The sequence below is a fragment of the Rhinichthys klamathensis genome, unplaced genomic scaffold (genome assembly GCF_029890125.1).
Source record: "Rhinichthys klamathensis goyatoka isolate OS25496 unplaced genomic scaffold, OSU_Roscu_1.1 h1tg000050l_1, whole genome shotgun sequence".
Lineage (NCBI taxonomy): Eukaryota > Metazoa > Chordata > Actinopteri > Cypriniformes > Leuciscidae > Rhinichthys > Rhinichthys klamathensis.
Window position 1 is genome coordinate 4565785 of NW_026606596.1, and position 17402 is coordinate 4583186.

General features: G+C 39.2%; 1 protein-coding gene and 1 long non-coding RNA gene across 3 annotated transcripts in view; one reads left to right on the forward strand and one right to left on the reverse strand.

Moving 5' to 3' along the window:
* kcnip1b (Kv channel interacting protein 1 b) overlaps positions 1–17402 on the reverse strand; it is a 46270-nt gene that overhangs the window by 4282 nt on the left and 24586 nt on the right. The window lies entirely within an intron of this gene.
* The window catches only part of LOC130082920 (uncharacterized), a 49737-nt gene continuing 43148 nt past the window's right edge, over positions 10814–17402 (forward strand). Inside the window, exon 1 of the long non-coding RNA XR_008806801.1 lies at positions 10814–10953. This is a non-coding gene — a long non-coding RNA (uncharacterized LOC130082920). The remainder of the gene's footprint in view (positions 10954–17402) is intronic.

Below are 17402 nucleotides of genomic sequence, written 5' to 3' on the forward strand. Positions count from 1 at the left end.
TTATATAATTTTTATTATATTTTCCAGGAAGTGATGATTTTGTTCTCCTGAACACATGGAATGGAAACTGTGCTTTATTTGCAAATGTTTTTGCGGTACTCAAATTGTTCACATAAGTTAAATTTGTAACTTTGGATGGAAACATGGCTAATGAGAGATCTGAAGCCAGAAGATAGAAAAGCAAGAAAAAAACAAGAAAACAAAACAAAAACAAGCATAAACATCAGTACAGGAACAAAAGTTGAAAAGATTTGATGATGGAGAAAATCCTGAGCAGTGATGCCCAAGTTGCTTATTTTCGAACTTACAAGTATCAGCGATTTACTTAAAACTCAGAGACGATCATGCTGATTTATGTCAATCTAAAGTTGTAAACACATTCGCGAAATTTCGCAGGCAACAAAGTTCTGTTGTTTGCATAGTGATGTATCCAGCATTGCTTACACAGAAGTCAGTTTTGTTGGTCGATGTAGCGGATCTGGTGACGAAACTGAACCCGTTGCAAAATCTGCATGGGGAATCTTTCTCCCTCACACAAATTTCCCAGTGGTAAATGTGAAATAACACCATTGTGGTATCAGTACTTAAAAAAGAACAGAGATGCAAACACTAGTTAACAACAACAATATTTAGATTAAACTAAAAATTAATAATCTTTAGCTTGTCTAAATGATAACTTTGTTTCTTCTCAAAGGGGTCATATAATGGTACATGCACTTTTGCAAGTTGATTGTACTGAAATTTGTGTTGGCAGTGCCTGTACACAACCATCATATAATGATAAAAATCCATCCAGTGGTTTTGTTTTAATCTCCTTATATGTTTTCCCCTGCCTCAAATTGAGCCGTTCGTTTTTGTGACGTCAATAAAACGGACGCCCCTCCCACGATTGTTGATTGACAGGAGTCAGCACAGGAGTTTCAACACAGACCCGCCCTCGCTCGTCCTGTCAATCATAGTCTGCGCGGATCGGCGCGGTCATTGTTGATATGCTGGAGCACTGTCTATGAGCAGAATGGCGTCTAAGCGATTGTGGTGTTCTGTTCTTGGGTGTAATAACGAACACAGCAGTCATTTTAATGTTCCTAAATCCGAACCGCTGAAGACGCAGTGGCTGAGTTTGTTTTCGAAGGGAATATTCCCCACGAGCAACGTCAATGCTCTCATGTTTGCGAGAATCATTTCTCACCAGACTGCTTTATAAACGAGGGTCAATATAAAGCTGTTTTTGCTGAGAAGCTGCACCTGAATAAAGGATCGGAACCTATTCGTCTTCCTGCTGAACCTTCAGAAGAACTAAAGTGAGTGTAACGTTTTATTAATCTTTATATTAATATTTATATAATCTTTGCAAATCGCCAGCTGCACGCTTCACGATGAATGCGTCGGTTTACACTCAGGGTACATTACAGCATGTTTTCTATGTACAATGTTCTCAATATAATTCATAATCCCACGTTTATAATGAACAACGCGTGGTTATTGTGTTATTGTGTTACAAACGGTGTATGCGCAGAACAGAGAGGCGGGGAGAGCAAAGCTCATGATCATTTAAAGTCATATGCACTGAAACGGCGTGCTGAAAACAGAGCTGTTTTTGACCAGGTAAAATAAGTGTTTTCTTACAATACTAATGAGAATTTTTAATTAAAGTATATTACAAACTTTTAATTTAGACCCTAAAGAATCATATTAGCTTGTACAAAAATGGCATTATATGACCCCTTCAATGCATTTGGTGAGATTACGAAAGCATCGTGGGATTGTTGTGGAGTCTATAGGAACACGATCACTGCGTCCAAAATCGCCTGCTGTATACTACATTTGGTTTGAAACTTACTTCACAGTCATTAAAGGGATACTCCACTTTTTTGGAAATAGGCTCATTTTAAAACTCCCCCAGAGTTAAACTGTTGAGTTTTACCGTTTTTTACCATTAGCATTTCTAAAAAAAAAAATGACCAAAGAGTTTCGATAAATATATCGAAACTCTTTAGTAATTTTTTTTTTAGAAATGCTAATGATCTTGTCCACTTCAATGATGTATGCTAAGCTATGCTAAAAGTGGTACCGCCAAAACCGGAGATCGGCTGAATGGATTCAAAAACGGTAAAACTCCGGGGAGTTTAATGAGCCTATTTCCAAAAAAAAGTGGAGTATCCCTTTAAAAAGGTATGTTCTATATAGTATAATGTACTGTGAATGAAATGTTGGCATTGTCATGTGACCTACAGTGTCAGTTGCAATGCTTCACAGTCATTCACAACTCCTCTCCCATGGCCTCATGGGATAGTAAAGGGTCCATCGAATGCACACTTCAGAATCTCACCAAATCCGGGTACTTTTCAAATATTGAGACATAGCCAAGCCTACTTCTACTGTTTTTCAGTAGGGAAGTATTCATTTTTCGATGCAGCGGCTGTTTCCCTTCGCAAAAACAGATGTGCTCGCAGGGCAAACGAACCCACACACCTCCATTTCTTTTTGGTAAAGAAACTCAGATGACTCAGGTGTTTCAAGATACTCACACACACACACACACACACACACACACACACACACACACACACACACACACACACACACACACACACACACACACACACACACACACACACACACACACACACACACACACACACACACACACACACACGGGCCCCCTGCAGGCCCTGTGTCATCTCTGGAGAAGTGATTGTGGGTAGAGAGGCAGATGGGGTGATGGGGGAAATCAGTAGAACGAATGAAAATGGCCATGGGTAGCTTGGGGGAAGACCTTCATCTTTCACAGAACACTGGAGAGCCATTGAATCTCGTTTAATGCCCCAGCCCTTTATAAATCCTCTCTCTGGTTTTCACACACACACACACACACACACACACACACACACACACACACACACACACACACACACACACACACACACACACACACACACACACACACACACACACACACACACATTTTAACCTCCAGTATGCCCTCAAACTCAAACACATAAAGATGTGCATTTATATACCCACAAAGTGTTGTTGCTTACATATAGGTAAAGGTTTGTAGTATTTGGGATGTTAAATTACTCTCTTTGTTTGAGTTTGTTAAATGGATCGTTAAATGTGCAGAGGGATCAATAAGAAATCCATTCGTAGACTGATTTCCCTGAAGTGTCTGAACATTGTGCAGCTTTCAAAAGCTCAGTTAGAAGCGATCCATCGTGTCACTTTTGCCTCAACCAATTGTGTGATTCTGGGGCGTGGGCTATGTACCTGCAATAAGATAAGAAGGAGCTGCAAATGTAAATGGTGTGTGCTTGAATTCACATCGGATATTGTGCCACTGAGTTGGTCAAAATCTAAAGTTCTCTGTTTGATAGGCTCCGAACTATTTTGAATTAAAGGTGCAGTATGTCATATTGAAAGCTAGCTAGCGGTTGAAATGGATACTGCAGTTCAAATTGTAAATACTGGAGAGTTGTTTCCCCTGCCCCCTCCTCAGACTTTGCTCATGCGGGTTGCCAGTTTGAGGACACGCAACAGCAGCGAGCGCAATAGGCTCTATGCACGATCGCTTCAGTGTTTTGTCTCAGCCCGCCCAGTTACATCCGGTGCTGCGTCGCAAACCGTTTTTGCATTAGGTGGAAATAATGGAAAATTACACTCGCTGTTTACAAGAACTTCCAGCGGTTAACGTGAGTGATGTTAACAATATTGTGAGGCAGTTAGCTGTAAGAGTAAGAAAGAGAACGGCATTAAATTATATATTTCGAGCTACATCGACAACTTTGAGGGCGAGTAATCTCTCATATCATGCGAAATCCGACTAGCGTAACAGTTTCTAAAATTGTTGTCTCGTTTCTGAGAAAATGAATTTTATTAAAGTTTGGCCGCTAGTACACTTCGCTATAGAACGCGCTATGCGGAGGTAAAGACACTGGCAGCAGCGTTAGTGCATAGAGCCTGTTGACAATGGAAGACGATGATTACACACTGTTAGCTGATGAGTCGATTTATCTTTTTAAAGGGTCATGAAACCCCCCTCTTTCAGCTCAAGTCTAGCTCACAATCTTTTTGAAAAATGCAACTTAAATGGGCGTGGATGGCTGTGAGAATGGCCATCACTGTCATCGCCAGTATCCCATGCATATCGACTGTCACTAAGCAGTAGTAAAACGTGAGGAAATGCTAGATTTTTTTATAGCTGGCAAAGTTAAAGTCTTATGAAATACGACACTTTATTATTGTCCTTTCAAAAGTAACTGAATGCCCTGCAATATTAGCCTACAGTAATCATAATTCTATTGAGAACATATTACAGTATTTCTGAATTGCTAAAACACTAAAATCCATTTGCAAAACCAAAGTCACAAGTGTACAAGCCACTTTATTGATTGAATCACACAGTTTGCAGAACTTTAAACACTTCTCATGTGGTTAGACACAACTAGCAAATCGGAATCACTCTTTGTGCAAAACTGTAAACACATTGTCATTCACAAAGCACATGTAGCATTGTGGTGCACTTCAACTCAGAATGCACAACCCAGCCCTCAAAAGTGAAACACAAGCAACACACTGTTGTCATCGGTAACACACAGGCACTCAAAATTGAACACATCTGTTTCAAATCAGTAATGGATATATCTGGATATAAAGCCATGTCAAATCCAAATGGCATGTGTGATTTTCACAATGGAGGGCATGAGAGAAGGAGGAAGTGGAAGTGGAAGAGGAGGAGGAGGAAGAGACAGAGGAGGTAGAGACAGAGGAGGAAGAGATGGAGGAGGAGGTAGAGACAGAGGAGGAAGAGACAGAGGAGGAGGAAGAGACAGAGGAAGAGACAGAGGAGGAAGAGACAGAGGAGGAAGAGATGGAGGAGGAGGAGGAGGTAGAGACAGAGGAGGAAGAGACAGAGGAGGAAGAGATGAAGGAGGAGGAGGAGGTAGAGACAGAGGAGGAAGAGACAGAGGAGGAAGAGATGGAGGAGGAAGAGATGAAGGAGGAGGAGGAGGTAGAGACAGAGGAGGAAGAGACAGAGGAGGAAGAGATGGAGGAGGAGGAGGAGGTAGAGACAGAGGAGGAAGAGACAGAGGAGGAAGAGATGAAGGAGGAGGAGGAGGTAGAGACAGAGGAGGAAGAGACAGAGGAGGAAGAGATGGAGGAGGAGGAGGAGGTAGAGACAGAGGAGGAAGAGACAGAGGAGGAAGAGATGAAGGAGGAGGAGGAGGTAGAGACAGAGGAGGAAGAGATGGAGGAGGAGGAGGAGGAGGTAGAGACAGAGGAGGAAGAGATGAAGGAGGAGGAGGAGGTAGAGACAGAGGAGGAAGAGACAGAGGAGGAAGAGATGGAGGAGGAGGTAGAGACAGAGGAGGAAGAGACAGAAGAGGAGGAGGAAGAACAAGAGCCATCATTTCCAATGAAATTAGAGAAACAATCCATGTTCTGGTTCATGGAATGAGGGAAGCAGGACTCCGTGTTCAACCAAATATAAGCAGGTTCTCTGTGGCCTCCATTGTCAGGACATTCAGAGAAGAGAACAGGGAAGTGTACTATCATTTGTGCTCCCTCAAACTTACAGTACAGTATGTACAGTTGTGGAATGTCTCAGTAAATTACTGTAACATATCCAAAAAAATTGGCCCTTTTCTTGCAGTATTACATTCAAACTAATAGTAGTATTACATAAAAAGAATAGTTTTTTATGTATTGTACATATTTGGTGACATTTCAATGCATTAGGCCTGTCTGTACAATTCTAACAAGAGGTTTTATTTGCTAGAATTGAAAGACTGCCACATGCCGGTGGAAGGAGGTATGTTCTCACAACAGCAGGAGACCATTATTGTCCATATGGTCCTTCATTTGAGAGAAATTTGATTCCAAAACATTGCTTGCTATCGATCTGCTGCATATTTTGTTTGTGACTACATTTATATGTGTGCTGGATTGTGCAAGTACTTCATAATAAATATAATTTTCCCCCTTCTCTGCCCTGAGTGCAGTGTTTTGCATTTATCTCTGTAGTGTGTAATGACTGCTGTGTAGTGTTTATGGATTAGCTGGATGTGTGTGTTATCTGAAAACAGTGTTTGGTTTTGGGTAAAGATAACATAGTTCTGAAGCAATTGTTTGATATAGCAAGACAAGTCAAAGGTTTTGACAGTGTAGCTTAAGTTTGGAGATTTGTGTTTAAGGTTTTGAGAAAGCGAGAGAAACATTCAAAAAATGTGTTTTAGCAATTCAGAAATACTGTAATGTAGGCTACATGTATAATTATAATGTCATTATAAAATATATAGTTGTTTATAGACACCACATATATTTGAAAATTATTCATTTTCCGCTTAAAAAAAAAAAATTCCGTGCATAGCCTAGATCTACGCGCCCCCTGAACCCACATAATAAAGATGGCTATGTGGAGGTGGATGACTTCTCATTTTAGACACACACACACACACACACACCTCTGAAGGGATAGAAAAGTCCCCGGGACTTGGTACCGCATCACTCGCAAGATGCAACCTGCATTGGTTGTCAACAAGGCGAAGTCCACAATTCGGGCAAAATGTTTGCGGCACACACGTTTAGATGTGTCCGTGGTTGATAGAAAACCAACCGCCCGGAGCCAGAGCCTAGCCCGGGCAGCATCGCGGGGAAACATATTCAACCCAATTGGACTTTTGCACCACGAAAACAAACACTTGCGTGCGTCCCATGATTTCCTCTCTCATCTACTACGCGATATCACAGTTTGACATGTCTGTCATTGGAAAGATCCACGTGGTGTCATGAATAATTAAGAGATGGTGTCTTCTCATAGGATATGAAAACTCAGTCTCAATTATGAGACACCGATGAGTCATCAATGCACTCACAGTGCACTGCCACGTCACACCCTGTGATGAAGATTTTAAACCCGGAAGACGAAAAAAGCGAAAAAACCCTCAAATTTAACCATTTTAACCCTACTATTAAATCTAACTGATGCTAACATTGTCTGTGAAGTTTAAGCTCAAAATACCCCACAGAATTTTTTTATAGCATGTTAAAATTCACTTTTTAAGGGTGAGCAAAAACGTGCTGCTGTTTTTGTGCGTGTCCCTTTAAATGCAAATGAGCTGCTGCTCCCTGCACAGAGGGTGGAGCTTCAAGAGCTTGTAGCTTTGATGACCTCAGACACGCACTGGAAATTTCAAAAACTTTTAGCCTTTTATGTTCAAACCGGAGTCAAAGATGTAGAGACTTCAAGAAGAAGTGACAACATATAGAATGCAATAGGCCATTTCTGAATGGTTAGTTGATGAATTTAAATAGCTGATGTGGAGTGAACCATCTTCTAGTCATTGATTAGCATATTCTGTCATGATAATCTATAAATCGTGTTCCCGGGGCAGTGATTATGTAAATTTCAGTGATGTACAGTAACTAACCCTTAAAGAAGCTCTTTATAGTCCCTACCAGCTGTTTGTGATCCTTAAAAAGCTATTTCTGCAAAATAAAATATCTCCCTTTGCTTTACACTTTGAGCGTTGTAACTTTGCAGATGTTGTTTATGCTCAAACAGCAACATTACATTCTAACTAAAGTTAAAAAAGTGAAATCATAATCAACCACCCTTTAATATCCTGCCTTTCATAGAGATTTTTAGATGGATGCCTAGGCTTTTTAGTTCAGTAGAATCTGCGATCTCTGACCCAGTTCGCTCGCTTTTTTTTTCTTCCCCCAACTGGCAACCTGTGGTGTCAAAATACAATTAAATACTAGCCTACTATTAATATTATTATACTATAGGCTATAATAGCCTATATTCGCACAGACCAAAACAAAGACATTCTGACACGGAATGCACATTTCAAAGTAGCCTATAGAATAACTGGCTGTAGCATTGTTTTTCTGAGAAATAAGTATTTGAACTAAGCATGTTTCCTAAATATCTGCAAACATATTACGGTATTTTTATTCTTTAGTGCTGTAAAGTGAAAAAATTACATACAGCACCTTTAAACTGTCAATGACAATATATTACCTCCATTTTCCCCTTTACTCAACATATGGCCACAATAGCCCTGTGATTTATAGCACAGCCTGTAACAGCTCTCAGTCACTAATGAGTTTTATTCCTTCTTTTTTTCCTGCACACAGCTCTCAACACTGTCCCTTTTTCCTGAACACATAAATGCACCATCACAGTCACACAAGAATGATAAAGAATAATCACCTCTCTAGCCATTTCAGACTAGTTTGGACAAATTATGGAAAACAAATAAATTGATGATTTCATGTTTATCACAGCAAAAGTCCTGCTCAGAGTAGTATGAATTTCTAGGTTATTACAGGCTGGTTTATGCTGGTTGACTGAGGGCATTATCCGGGGACCGGGGACATTATCATCCAAAATACAACATACAATTATTGAAAAATAATGCTGTTGTCAGAGTTTGTCTCCCTTTTTTCTGTTCTATTCCTTGGAAAGTTCGGTCAGTGTGGACATATTTCACTCAGGTGTGTCTACTACACCGCCTATGATGCTGGTTATGTGTGAGTTAAATTCATCATAGCTAAAAATGCTCTAATGCTTTTCTTCCCAATTCCATGATTATCTTTGATAAAGAAATCAGTAAACAGTTAGCCTATGTCAAAGCTATGAGATGACATCTGAAGCCTTTTAATATTGTGCATGAATTATATGATGATGCTTTCTATCATTTTAGGAGTTTAACAGTCCCTGGTCATCATACTTACACCATTTGAAAAGAGCATGTCAGCATTCTTATAAACATCTTCTTTTTGTGTTCCACAGATAAAAGAAAGCCATAAGGATTTGGAACGACATGAAGGTGAGTTAATGATGACAGAATCATTGTAGTATTATCTTAAAACACAACACACTCTCAGTCAAATCCCAATCTTTTCTTTGCACCAGCTATTTTCAGATCCTTCAGCTTGCTCTTCATTTTTTCGCCAGGCTTGTTTGCTTCAGTCTTAATCTCTAACAGATCTCTGACATTTTAAAACAAATTCTGTCTATTTGGAAAGACTGAAGCTATTATAACCAGTTCGACAAGATATGTTTGTGATGGAGAATATAAGCTTGAATCTGGACTGAATGTGTCTTGAACAACTCCCAGACATTTTCCGATCTGTCTGATAACTGTGATAAGAATGTACTATAGTGAATATATCTCACTGGAATGATGTGAAGCTTCTAACTCAACAGGGCAGCCCCTCATTTCATCAGTCTTAATTATCACCTCTCTTCTTTTTAACACATGCAAACTGATGTGACAGTGAGAATGACAATGGAATTTGAGAGAAAACCAGGGAAACATAAATATGTAGAAAGGCAGAGAGCATTATCTGCACAATTAATGTGTATTACAAACGTATATTTTATTTTATATTTATATTATTTTATATTCTTAATTTAATTTAAAATATTTTTTTATGTTATTTTATTACTGTCACTGTTGTGTGTGTGTGTGTGTGTGTGTGTGTGTGTGTGTGTGTGTGTGTGTGTGTGTGTGTGTGTGTGTGTGTGTGTGTGTGTGTGTTTTGTTAAAACAATCATGGCAATAAATTACTTGGAAATTGAAATTGAAAATGGAAAAGACGGCTATTACACAAAAGACAATGGGTTGAAGATGTGTGTTTTCAGTATGGGAAAACAGAGAGATCAGTTGAAAGATGGAATAGGAGAGAGACATTAGCACAGGAAAAAAATTGTCTGGGAGAGCAGAAGTGCAACAGAACACAGCGTGTGTCTGAAACTCTCTCTCTTCATCCATCCATTTCTCTCTCTTCCTCTTTAATGCTTAAAACAGCAACAAAGTCCTTGAAAACAGCAGCAGTAGGAACACTAAAATAAACTTTAAAGACACATTCTCCATTCAAGCTGTTATTAGTGCCATTAGAGTGCTTCCTCTAGCACAGAGATAGATGAAAGTTTAAAACAACATCAGCACAAGCCTTCTTGTCTTGTTACGATGTCTATCTTTTATTGATTTTATTACTGAGATGATCTCTTAAATTAATTATGTTCCATCTGAACTCATTAGGAAATCACTGGAGATTGAAATTGGTTAACTCCAAGCAAATTGTAATGAAAATCTGTTATGACAAAAATGAAAATGAGATGTTTTTACCAGTGCAGAGATCATCGTTTGACATGTAACTAATGACACACTATAACGTATGGTTGCAAATGAAAACCAGTAATTAATTATGATTGTAGAGTGTTGTATTTTATTTTATTAGCTAATTCAGTGTCAAATATGAGCATTTTAATGAGCCAATTATAAAGACAGGTTAAATCAAGTTGGCTGACATTCTTCTCAGTACAGGCCAAGTGTAAGAAAACAAATAATTCCAGTTCAGCATTTTGGGGTTATGTATAAGACTCTAATTTAGAAGCCAGCCTTTGACGTCAAACTCAACTATATCCCGCTAAGAGGTAATTAACCAGAGCAAGCCGCCCACATTACGCAATGGAGCACACAGTGATCTATAGGGTTAGATGTCAGGGAAAAGTGACAAATAGCAAGCAAATAGTTAAACAGCAGGATGGATATTCATGAGCAGCTGCTGTAAAGGCAGTGTAAGTCACTTGTTACTGCAGATCTAAACTCCCCTCTTATTAGGACTGGGGTTGAGTCACACCCCTCAGATAGAGACGAGAAGCCAAGCAAAGGGATCTCAGGCCAGTATAAAAGGTCTTGGATGGAGCAAAAGGAACTAAATACCATCTGCCAGATGGCAGCAGTTTCATTTAATTTTGCATTAAGAGTTTTTTGGTTAAAGGATTAGTTCACTTTTAACTCACCCCCATGTCATCCAAGATGTCCATGTCTTTCTTTCTTCAGTCGAAAAGAAATTAAGGTTTTTGATGAAAACATTCCAGGATTTTTCTCCATATAATGGACTTCAATGGTTGCCAAACGGTTCAAGGTCCAAAAGACAGTTTCAGTGCAAACTGCAAACTGTTCAAATGGTTTTAAATGACACCAGACGATGAATAAGGGTCTTATCAAGCGAAACGATCGCTCATTTAAAAAAAAAAAAAAACAACGTTTAAGTTTTATAAGCTCACATGCTCGCCTTTCTCTGTTCTGTGTAACTCTCCTGTTCGAACTCGTTCATCAAAATGAACAAATCTTTTTCCGAGTCAATTCGTTCATTTCGGTCGTTAAATGAATCAAATGACTCGAAAAAAAGATTTGTTCATTTTGATGAACGAGTTCGAACAGGAGAGTCACACAGAACAGAGCAAGGCGGGCATGTGAGCTTATAAAACTTAAACGTTGTTATTTATTTTTTAAATGAGCGATCGTTTCGCTTGATAAGACCCTTATTCATCGTCTGGAATCGTTTAAAGCCCTTTGAACAGTTTGCAGGTTGCACTGAAACCAGAGGTGGGTAGTAACGAAGTACATTTACTTCGTTACATTTACTTGAGTATTTTTTTGGAAAATTTGTACTTTTAAGAGTAGATTTAATTGTGGGTACTTTTACTTTAACTCGAGTAGATTTCTAATGAAAAAACTGTACTTTTACTTCGTTACGTTTGGCGACGTTCCTCTCGTTACTTTATTTTAATGCAATATGTTGTTAAAAGCGTACGTAGTTTATTCTAAGCGCGCGCTCTCTCTTTTTTCTGGGCATGAGCGATGCTTAATTCACAAATGAATCACTCTTTTGAGTCGATTCTGTTCAAAGACTTCATCAAACAAGTTGGGCAGATCTGTCTAAATCGGTTTGCGAATCAGTTTGAATGATCTGTTCAGTTTCCTGCACGCACTGAATCGTCTCGGAGTCGTAACAGGAAGATTTAAGAACATCAAGAACGTTGTATGAAGTGGCGGTCCATAGTCTACAGTACAGTCTAGAAAGTAAATCTGCAAATGCATCATATTTTTTGCCAGCGATGAAGATCTTTATTAGTTGAACTTGAACATCGTATGTTACTTCGTAAGCTGTCTGTGAATGAATGATTCCACACGACGATACATTCGATTTTATTCAGGTAATACATTTTACAACCAAACAGATTATTACGCCATATAGCATTACTACAAAGTATGGCATTACCCTTTTTTTGGACATATACATTACTTTATACATTAAATAAGCTATCATCGTCCAGTTTATGAATGTGTGTACACACACAATGAGTGTGTATTGCGCAGTGGCGTGCGAACTCGACTTGAAAACGAATGCCTTTGCCTGCCTTATTAGAATCAGTTAACCAGTTTAAAGATGCTTTCATAAATATAGCCTACATTTAAATACATTTTGGAGAACAGACAGAAGAAGATCCGTGCATTTGATCGTTGTTTATGTTGGGCATGACATGACTGCGAGCACATGTGCAGAGTTTTAACACTTTCTAATCTGTCAATGGTTCCCATCCCTTGAATGCAAAACTCCATAGAGTCACTTTATTCCGACATTGTCTAATAATCCAAATGTAGTTGTATAAGTTACTATACTATTATACAAACCAAAGGACAGCCAATGGTTTTCAGGCTATAGATATACAGAAATAATGTTTGTCTCTTCTGTTTTTGTTGCAAAGATAGCTTATCTAATTATGATAATAATAGTCATTTAAATGAAAAAAAAAATCTAAATAATATCATGTTACATATACAGTATATATAATATATATATATATATAGGCCTATGTGTAAACTAGTAACTAACTACTTGAGTAGTTTTTTCATTGGATACTTTTTTACTCTTACTCAAGTAACTTTTAAGATTATTACTTTTACTTTTACTTTGAGTAAATATTTCTATAAGTACTTGTACTTTTACTTGAGTACAGTTTTTGGATACTCTACCCACCTCTGACTGAAACTGTATTTTGGACCTTGGACCGTTTGGTGCCCAGTAAAGTGCATTATATGGAGAAAAATCCTGGAATGTTTTCATCAAAAACCTTAATTTCTTTTCGACTGAAGAAAGAAAGACATGGACAACTTGGATGACATGGGGGTGAGTAAATTATCAGCAAAAGTTTTTTAAAAGTGAACTACTCCTTTAAGAGATTGTTGAGGAATAGTTCACCCAAAAAAAAAACATCTGATTAAAACCACCAGTCGTATGCATTTAAATCACCCAGAGGGGTTGTGCGGAATTTAGAATTGAGAAATTGACTCCCTTTTAGTTCATGATTTGAAATGAATTAATTATACCCTAAAGGAAATTGAATTAGTGACAGGACGTGGAATTTATTGAATTATTATTCAACACAGGGTAATGCATTTTAGAGAAATCTGTTAAAATTCTATTTTAATGATGTATTGAAATAAATTATATTTACAGTTCTGTCGCTCTTTCAGTCAATAAGGCTTTTTTAAAGGCTTTAAAAATGTCAAGGATTTTTAATACTTTCCCCCAAAAACCTTCCCACAAGGCTTTGTTTTGACAAACTTGGCTTTTCTAGTTAAAAATGACAGTTATAAATGTATGTTTCTACTTAAGTTCATTTTAATATTTTTTTGTTACATTCTTTCTAATTGAAAATGAATTACATTCAAATTCAACATTTCAAGAGACACTTTATGATGCTTTTTATATTTGTGGAGCTCAACAGCATTGTACGGAACGGAGCAGCTTGGACATTTTACAAAATATCTTTTTTTGTGTTTTACAGAAGCAGGAAAATCACATAGACAAATGTGAAATATATAATCAAAATATTTTTGGGAGAATTATGCATTTCGAGCACTTCATAAATTTTATATATATATATATATATATATATATATATATATATATATATATATATATATATATATATATATATATAATGTATTTAAATGTTTAAGCACAGAGATTACGTTTTAATAGATTCCTGTTTATTTGCTGTGCTAATTTAGTGTATAATTTAGTGATTGGATGAATAAATGATACATATTACTCGAGTTTAACCATGATTAAACTTGTGATCCATGTGAATTGATCAAAAACAGTTGGAGTGCTGTATGTATAATGCTGTCATGTCGATCATAACATCCCATCATCTGCTGTACCAAGCATTAGAAAGCTGTCTCCATGACAACTACACCAGGGCGCATGTGAACAGGAGGGTTGATATGTGAGCAGAGTGTTAAAACAACCGCTCACGTACCAAGATGCCACACACACACACACTCTGTCGATGATGTTTATCAGTGAGGGACGAGGTTAAACCATCATTTGTAAACAGCAGACCGTGATGTGTTGCTTGTCTACTGCATATCTTCTCTGTTTCAACCATGCATCCATTCCATCCTCTTTCAGCTCTCTTGAAAGAGGAGGGAAAGATCACGTCTTTTTATAAGTGTTATCCATCACAAATAGGGCACTCTTTCTTTTCTTTGAGCGCTCTTTCAGTCCTTTCAGGGTCTGAGTTAGCCATTGATTTAGTGCTGTTGTTGATACTTCAAAACTCCTTATGTTTTAGTCTTTCTGAACAATAATGCAGCATTATTTATGTGAGTACAAGTCGGATAATCTGTCATTTGTCAACATACCTCTGGCTCTGGATGGTCTTTGTCTTGTCTGCATAGTCAATGTGCCCACTACTGCTCCCATGTTGTCACCGCAGAGACACGACGTTCAAACTAATAAGCGCTGAGTCCGCCAGTCTGTCTTTCTTTGTTGAAGCCCCTGCTCTTGTTTTCCTCTCCACTCTTCTCTTACTTGTCAGTGAATGAAGACAAGCTGGAATTTTCTTGCTAAAAGCATATGGTTGCTTCCTTGATGCCCCTCCCACAAATTTCCCTCCCTCTCACTCCCTTCATTTCTCTTTCTTTGCTCTCGCTCTGGCTGTTTCTGCTGGGTCCCGTTTGTTATTCGGTGTCAGGAACTGTTGCTCTGCATGATGGGAAGCAGTAGGAAGAGTTTGAGGATGAAATGCTAATTTCTATTGCACACGCATACACACACGCACACAGCAAGCAGATCTCTTCCTTATTGAATTACAATTTTTTAAACTGAATGTGGCAAGATGGATGATGACTTTCGTCTACACACTGCTGCTCTTATACGCACATACATTTGTTTTTCTATCTTAGTAGGACTGTTATATTGACCTCTATTGTTTTTATACTGAGCTAATGATGTGTATCCTCTAACCTTACATCTAAAACTAACAAACCATTTTTAAAGGGATAATTCACCCCAAAATGACAATTCTGTCATAATTGAGTCACTCTCGTGTTGCAAGCTGAAGCTCTGGTGCATGCAGTATGGACTACGTCCACGTCTCCTGTGGCCGCTAACCCTCTATGAAGTCCCGCTCTCAAAGGTGGAGAAGCTGGAGAGACTGGTCAGCTCATATATAAAGAAGTGGCTTGGCCTTCCCAGGTGCCTCAGCAGAATTGGGCTTTATGGCAAAGGGATGTTACACCTGCCCATTTCCAGTCTGACAGAGGAGTACAAGTGCACCAAAGTCAGACTGGAGATGATGCTGCTGGGTTCGAGTGATCCATTTGTAGCCCAAGCTGCCCCCATCCTGGCCACTGGGTGGAAGTGGACCCCATTTGCTCCAACTGAGCAGGCAAAGGCAGCACTCGGACACAAGGACATCGTGGGCTGAGTGCAGGAGGGGAGGAGTGGTCTTAGCCTTGGGACCAGTACACCAGCGTGGAGCAAGGCCTCTACATCTCAGAGACGCAAGCTGGTGGTCCAGGACGTACGTCGGGAGGAGGAAGCAGGAAGGTGTGCCCAAGCTGTGGCGCAGGCAAAGCAAGGGTAGTGGATGGCATGGAAAGGAGTGGAGAAGAGGAAGATCTCCTGGAATGAGTTGTGGGAGATGGAGGCATTCAGGGAAAGTTTTACCATCAGGGCTGCCTACGATGTCCTGCCTTCCCCCGCAAACCTAAGCCTTTGGTATGCCGAAGACAAGACCCCACGTGTGCTTTATGCCAGAGTCGAGCAACACTGAAGCACATATTAGTGGGATGCAAGACCAGCCTCACCCAAGGCCGGTATACCTGGCGGCACAACCAGGTGGTAAAGTGTCTTGCAGCAGTGCTGGAAAGTCAATGGACAAGTGTGAATGCCCTTCCTCTACCGTCATTCCGGTGGCAGCCGACACCATTTGTTCGAGAGGGCGAGGGTCAAGCCAGCCTCACCACCACAAGACCAGACACTGGGCAGCTGGGCAGAGCACAGGACTGGAAGCTGCTGGCAGACTTGGACAAGAAACTCTGCTTCCCAGCTGAGATCGCAGCTACCAACCAGCGACCAGACCTAGTTCTGCGGTCAGCCTCACTCAAGCTTGTCTACGTCATAGAGCTCACCGTGCCCTGGGAGGGTGCAGTGGAGGAGGCTAATGAACGGAAAAGGCTGAGATACGCTGAACTTGCAGCCGATGCGCAACAACAAGGCTGGAATGCGAACGTACGCCCAGTGGAAGTAGCCTGCAGAGGGTTCGTAGCCACCTCAACATCCAGGCTACTCGGGGAGATGGGAGTGCGAGGGAAGGCCCATCGGCAGGCAGTCAAAGACCTCTCCAGGGCTGCTGAAAAGGGGAGCCAGTGGCTGAAAAGAAAGGACTCCTCCTGGGCCTTCAAGTGAGTTGATGGCACCTAGCGAGTGAACCTGGGACGCTGGGATTCACTGCTGAACTCTTTGGAGGTGTCCTATCAGCGAAACACCGAAGAAGGAGGGCGCTCACTTGATAACTCAAAGGGTGCCATCACTCATTTGACCGTCCTACGAAGTCTCATCGGTGCCTCAAGTACACATTAATTGAGGGATATCAACATCTAGTCCTATACAACAGACCTTGTTTCAAACCTTATGTTTGTTTTTCTATTTTCTGTGAAATCTTCAACTGTTTATGTTCATACTATGTTTCATCCGTCATATACAATGAAAGTCACTGGTGGCCAAAACAACACTGGATCCTTAAAACTCAAAACTTTAAAAAATGATGACACAACTTTTTATTTTGAGTGAAATATCCAAAAATATTATCCCTTTAAAACTTTATTATTATTATTTATGGTGTTTATTTATTATTATTTGATTATTATTTTTGTATTATTATTTATTATTACTTATTGGTTAGTTTATCAAGTATTTTACCTTATAGGAACACTGTAAAAAACAAACAAAAAATAAACAGCCTCTGTGGTTGCCTGAAATTGACAATAAAAATATAGTGACAATGTTTCACGTATTATGGGATGGCATGTTAAAAGTTTAACAAATTATAAAAATTATAACCGAATACTGCATTTCATTATGTGATATAATGTTAATTTACCAAGCTACAAAAAAATCTGCTTTTTACTTTAAAGAAATAATAACCACTAAGTAAATAACAAAACTAAATCGAGTAAAAATAAATAACTAAAAATAAGAAACTAAATTGCTTACATATAAAATGTAGTCACGTGTCATGCAGGGAA